Here is a 5,889-nt window from a genome sequence, read left to right on the forward strand (position 1 = left end):
GCGTCGTGCCGGCCGTGCCATGGTCTCAGCCCTGACTGTCGTTGGGTTTGGCAGCTCCTGGCTTGCTCCGAGTTGCCTGAGCAACCACAGGCACACAAACAGGAGCGCCTGGCTCCCACTGCTTCTCTGTTTGCAACCAAACACACGAGCTCCTGGTAACGATCCCTGGGAACAGGCGGGGCTCCAGGATGGGCCGGCAGCTTGGGGGTGGGACGGCTGCTTACTGGGTACTAAGGTGCATGAGGATGCGTGTTCAGGCGCTGCCACCCCGATCCCAGGCACCTGCAGAGTGGCAGTGCCAGGCTTTGCAGCTCGATCCTCACTTCCATGGTCACCTATTTGGAGCTAGGCTTCCTAAATAACCCCCAGTCATTGTTTTGCAGGCACCTCAGCTTATGGTGCTGAGCACAAGGGAGGTTCTGGTGGCACGCATATGGGTTGGGCAAGCTCACACAGTGCCAACAGACAACACTCACTGCACCTTCTGCACCATAGCTGCTGCTTTTAAAGACACAGAAGGAGGAGGTTGTCGTCTGGGCTGCTTTCAGCCTCAATCTCAGTGTCTACCAGTGTCTGTCAGTGGCAGGATCAGAGGGAGTTTGTGGCTGGCTGTGCCTCTAAATGTTCTTTCTGAGATCCAGTGTTCCTCTTTCTAAAGCTGTTGCTGAGGGACTGGAGCTTTAACCCTTTGCTGACTCCACTGCCGACTCCATTGCCTGGCTGTCAAAAGAAGGTCCAAAATTCCTAGGGTAAGGCTGCCCTACATTGCCCTGTGGCCCATGGAGGTGCCATCCACATCCCCATCCTTGCACAGACTGGGATGCTCTGCAAAGGAAGAATATTTTGGGAAGAGTTGAGCAGGTCAGGCTCTGTGGGACTCATCCCCTGCCTGTGTGTGGCTCTGCTCAGGACTTGGTGGTGGAGGGAAGCGGGTACCCATGTTGTATAGGGAGGGAGCTGTGAGTGCTGATGTGCTTTTGATACTGGGGAATCAAGACTAGGAAGGGGATTTCTGCCTGGTTTTAAGCTTGCATGTGGCAAAAGCAGCAGCTCCAGCATCCCCACATCCAGTGGCAGAGCTTGGCATTCCAGAGCAGCAGTTGTTCCTACCAGAGATGCTCACCCCACCTCTGCTACTGCCTGAGGCTGGAGACCTCAGCAGCTCAGCTGCCCATGTAATACCCATGGTCTGCAGCCTGTGATGAGGGTGGATGGGTTCTCACTTGGAGTTACCTCTGTCACTTACCTGGAAGCACAGGGAGCTGAGCCTGTGCTCAGGTGATGGACCTGCTGGGGCAGGGATGGGACAGACAGCACAGCCAAGCCTTATCATTGATTGCTTACTCCTTGTTCTGAATCCTGAACAGAATCATAGACTCACAGAATGGTTTGGGTTGGAAAGGACATTAGAATAACCCAGTTCCAGTCCACAGCTTCTTTGCAGCCTCTGAAGCCATGGCAGAGGCCAGCAGTTCCCATGTGCTGTCAAACTGCCCAGCCTAGAAGTGCTCCTCACCTGCTCCAGCTCCTCTTTGAGTTCTCCACTGCTTACTCCACAGTTTTCATGGGACTTTGCAACCTTTGCATTCCCAAGGAGGCAGCTCCAGCACATGCTGTTGCTCCCTGCATGGGTACAGGGCTGCATGGTGAGCTCAGCTAGCAGTGGCCACATGCTCTGATGTCTCAGTCCTGCCAAACCAGCCCCAGGAGAACTAGTGGTAGTAAAGACCCAACAGGTCTAACGACTGCATAATCATGAAAAGATCATGAAAAGAAAGATCATGAAAAGAAGTCACTTCCCCTAATGCAATGGGAACAGCTTCCTGGGAACAGCGAGATGTTGATGAGCATCTGAAGTACCACGGCTGTGACCTGCCTTACAGATACACCACACAGCCCCCATGTGTGTGGTTGAAGTCAGGTGAAGACAAGGCCTCACAGGGAGACAAGTGCAAGGAATATGGCCCTTAAATACCAGCCTTCATGACCAGCGGAGACAGGGACATGGATGTCCCCAGGATGGTTGGCACTGGAGCATGGGATGGATGAGGAGAGGACAAGCTGGGGTGCTCAGCCTTTGAGAAGACCATAACCTGTAGAAACTTCCATGAGACCAGTAGCTTCAGCTGTTTTCCTGGTGAAGCTTGAACAGTGGCACAGGCTGCTGAGACAGCAGAGACCTTCAAATGTTAGCTGCAGAAGTAATTTCTGTGATGAAAGGTGACACAGCCCAAACAGAAGGGCTTGCAGCCATTTCCCCTGCACTAAGGAATTTGCTCTGGCTGAGACTTTTCTCAGCAGCTGGCTCTGCACCAGCTCAAGAAAGACATTGTGCAGCCAGACTGCAATTTCCTCCCAGTGGAAGATCTCTCAGCCAGTATTTGTGTTGTTTAGTATTTAAATATATAATATTTATGCTCCAGACATGAAGCTTTTTTCTCCTTCCCATTTATTGCTTCCCCTTGGCTGCTCTTAGTCCTCACTCCCGCAGCAGAGGGACACGCCAGACCCTGCCACCACAAACACTCACCTGCTCCACCATTCTGGACAAACCCAGACCCTCTCACAGGCTCATGTCCCAACCTGCCAGTGAGATGTGCTGCCCAGAAGGCTCAGCTGAGTGGTTATTGAGCTATAAAATGTGTTCTTTGCCCCACAAGGTCATTTTCCTAAACAGCTCAGTTCTGGGCCGCTCACTACAAGAGAAACACTGAGGTGCTGGAGCAGGGCCAGAGAAGGGCAACTTCACCAGTGTTGGTGAAGGGCCTGGAGCACAAGTGTGATGAGGAACGGCTGAGGGAACTGGGAGGTTTAGTCTGGAGAAGAGAAGGCTCTGGGGGACCTTAATGCTCTCTACAACTGCCTGACAGTAGGATGGACGCAGGAGGTGGCTGGTCTCTTCTTGAAGGAACGAGTGATAGGAGAGAGGAAACAGCCTCAAGCTGTTTCTCTGGAGAAGCTTTGATTGTCTATTAGGGAAAATTTCTTCACAGAAAGGGTTGTCAAGCCCTGGAACAGGCTGCCCAGGGCAGGGGTGGAGTCACCATCCCTGGAAGTGTTCACAAACTGTGTAGATGAGGCCCTTAGTGGCATGGTTCAGTGGTGGCCTTGGCAGTGCTGGGGAATGGTTGGACTTGGTGATCTTGAAGGTTTTTTCCAAACCACTTAATTCCATGATTCTGTCTAAGGTCATGTCTGATGTGTTTCACACTTTGACAGCAAGTTGTGTGCCTGTGATGAGGGATCTGGCTTCTCTGTGAGGTTGTTTTTCTCTGGATGAGTGGTTTGACCAGAGATGCTGATCAGTGCTCTGCAAGGACATAGATTCACTCTTAGAACAGTGAGACAGTGGACGCCAGTAGGCCCAGCAAGGTCTTTGTGTCCTTGTGTGGGAGCACTAGGAAGAGCTCATAGATGTGGCTGTTCCAAAACCCTTGTCCCTCAGCAAGCATCCCTCCATAGAGCGTGTTGTGCTGGTGGAGTGCAGAGCCTTGGTCCCAGGCCAGGCAAAACAGTGCTGTACCTGCACTGCCTTCTGCAGTACTTTTCCATTTCACTGTTAGCCTGATGGACAACGCTTTCCAAGGCTGGGCTGTAGATCATGTTCAGACAAGATCCAGGGAGCAGCTTTATCCCAGTGGGTCAGGCACTTTCTCAGAGGTTTCTTCTAAGAAACATCTAAACCTGGGTCTAGGATGTCAAATCCTTGCAGCCAGTGTCCTGAGATACTGGTTGGACCACAGATGTTTTATGGCCAGCTGCCTGTTGCCAGCACTGTGCAGGAATATTGATTCAGTGCTATTTTAGAGGGAATTCAATTAACTAAATTACCATCTTCCCAGCAAGGGATGGGTTCAGAGAAAATGGGATTACTCAGGAGTCAGCTCCACGTTTTGTTAATATGATAACAGAAATGTTAATATAATAGCAGAAATGGAAGAACACGGGGAAAGATAAAAGCAGGAGGATGCAGAGAAATAAAATAAATTTTAAAAAGCCAGGATGAGATTCACCAGCTTTAAATATAACATGAGATTTCCAACCAGATAGTACTGAACACAGCCCGTATTTGATGCCGGTTTGTTCCCTGTCCAGAGGCCATAATTGCTCTGAAGTGCAGCACTGATCAGAGCTGTGTGCTGGCTGACACAGTTCTTCCTCGTGAGGATGTCTCGCGACAGGTGCATTTCTCAGCTCTAGAGGTGCTCTGTGAGCAGTGGGGCTGCTCTCTTCAGTCAGCTGTGGCAGCAGCATGGTTTGCAGACGCTACAGACCTGGGCAAGACTATTGCAGAAGTAAAATGAAATGGTGAGCATGCATTCAGGAGAGTGAAGCTGCTACTGGCAGTTCTCCCCAGGCTGAGATGCTGATTTACACTTCTTCAAAGTTATGTTTTAAAATGTTAGAGCTCTCAGTTTGCAGCTTGGAACTCTGTATTTCAAGAACAATCAAACTACAGCTTTGATTCATTTTAAGATTTCATGCATAGCTGGCTTAGAGTGCTTCATAACTGATAGAAACCATTCAAAAAGGTGAATAGCATGTGCTAAGGCAGCTGGAAGCACGTCAGTGGAGCAGTATGATTGCAAATGGCAAATCTTCATGAAATCCCAGACTGGTTTGGATTGGAAGGGACCTTAAAGCTCATCCAGTTCCAACCCCCTGCCACAGGCAGGGACCCCTTCCACTAGAGCAGGGTGCTCCAAGTCCCGTCAAAGCTGGCCTTGAACGCTGCCAGGGATGGGGCAGCCACAGCTTCTCTGGGCAACCGGTGCCAGCATCTCAGCACCCTCATGGGTTTTCTTTCTCTTGTTTTGACCCAAGATATTTTTTCTTAGATAAGCAGTTTCATCACACACACAATATTCCTAACTCACCAAACTGGCACTTTCGTATCTTGGTTTAAACACCTGTATGCAGTTCCAGCCCTCTGCAGTATACAATGCTCACTAACGATCACCAAAATAGCTTGCTCATATGTCAAAGCCCTGAATTCATCTGTGTGCCACCAGTGCAGAGGTACTGCAAGAAGCATATGTGACTTAGGACCAGAGGAGTTCTGCTGGAACACAGATCAATGACAGGCAAGCTATGTACCCTACCTGTGCCCAGACCGTGCCTCTGGCTATCCAACACAAGAGTCCTGGTCTCCTGAAGTTTGGTAAGTTGTTTCACTTCCAGTCAGGAATTCCACCTGGGAATGCAGATGGTTATTATTGCAGAACAACTCACCTGAAGGAAACAGAGGGAGAAGACTGAGCTTACAGGTACTCTATGGAGCAGTAGTAAAGCTTAGTTTGTTCCTTCAGCAGTCAGCTATCCACCCTGTGATGTTATTGGCTCCTTATTATCTTGTTCCTGCTGTGCAGTGAACCAAAGCTCCTACAGAATGCTGGCACTGGCACAACGTGTATGCTTGCATTGCACCAGTTCTAACTGGTGAGCCTTATAAAGCCACGTCAGCCAGAATTTACTTGGTGCCCAGGAGGCTGTAAATCAGTCCTGCCCTACTCTCAGTGGGTGTTTGATTTCTTGAGATGCAGGATCTAGAAGCAGCAGCCTAATCCATCTCTCCTACTGTAGAAGTTGATATGCAGCTCTCCTCCAGCCTGTCCCAGCTGCTGCATTCCCTTGTGATGAAACAAGAGAAAACAAAACAAAAAGCCCCAAAATCAGAAAGAGTCACAAATGTTAAGATAAATTAATCCCTTTTCTACAGTCTTACCAGCACCTGGTAAGTCCCTAGGAGACCTTCCAGTGGTGCTGGTGAGCCCTCTGAAGGATGATGAATGACAATGAGTGTGAGTTTAAGCAAACCCTTATGTCACAGCTTTGAAGTATTTGTTTGAAAAACATTTCTAAGGAAAAAAAGACATTTTCAAAGCATTC

The sequence above is a fragment of the Nestor notabilis genome, unplaced genomic scaffold, assembly GCF_000696875.1.
Source record: "Nestor notabilis isolate BGI_N333 unplaced genomic scaffold, ASM69687v1 scaffold6599, whole genome shotgun sequence".
Taxonomy (NCBI): Eukaryota; Metazoa; Chordata; class Aves; order Psittaciformes; family Psittacidae; genus Nestor; species Nestor notabilis.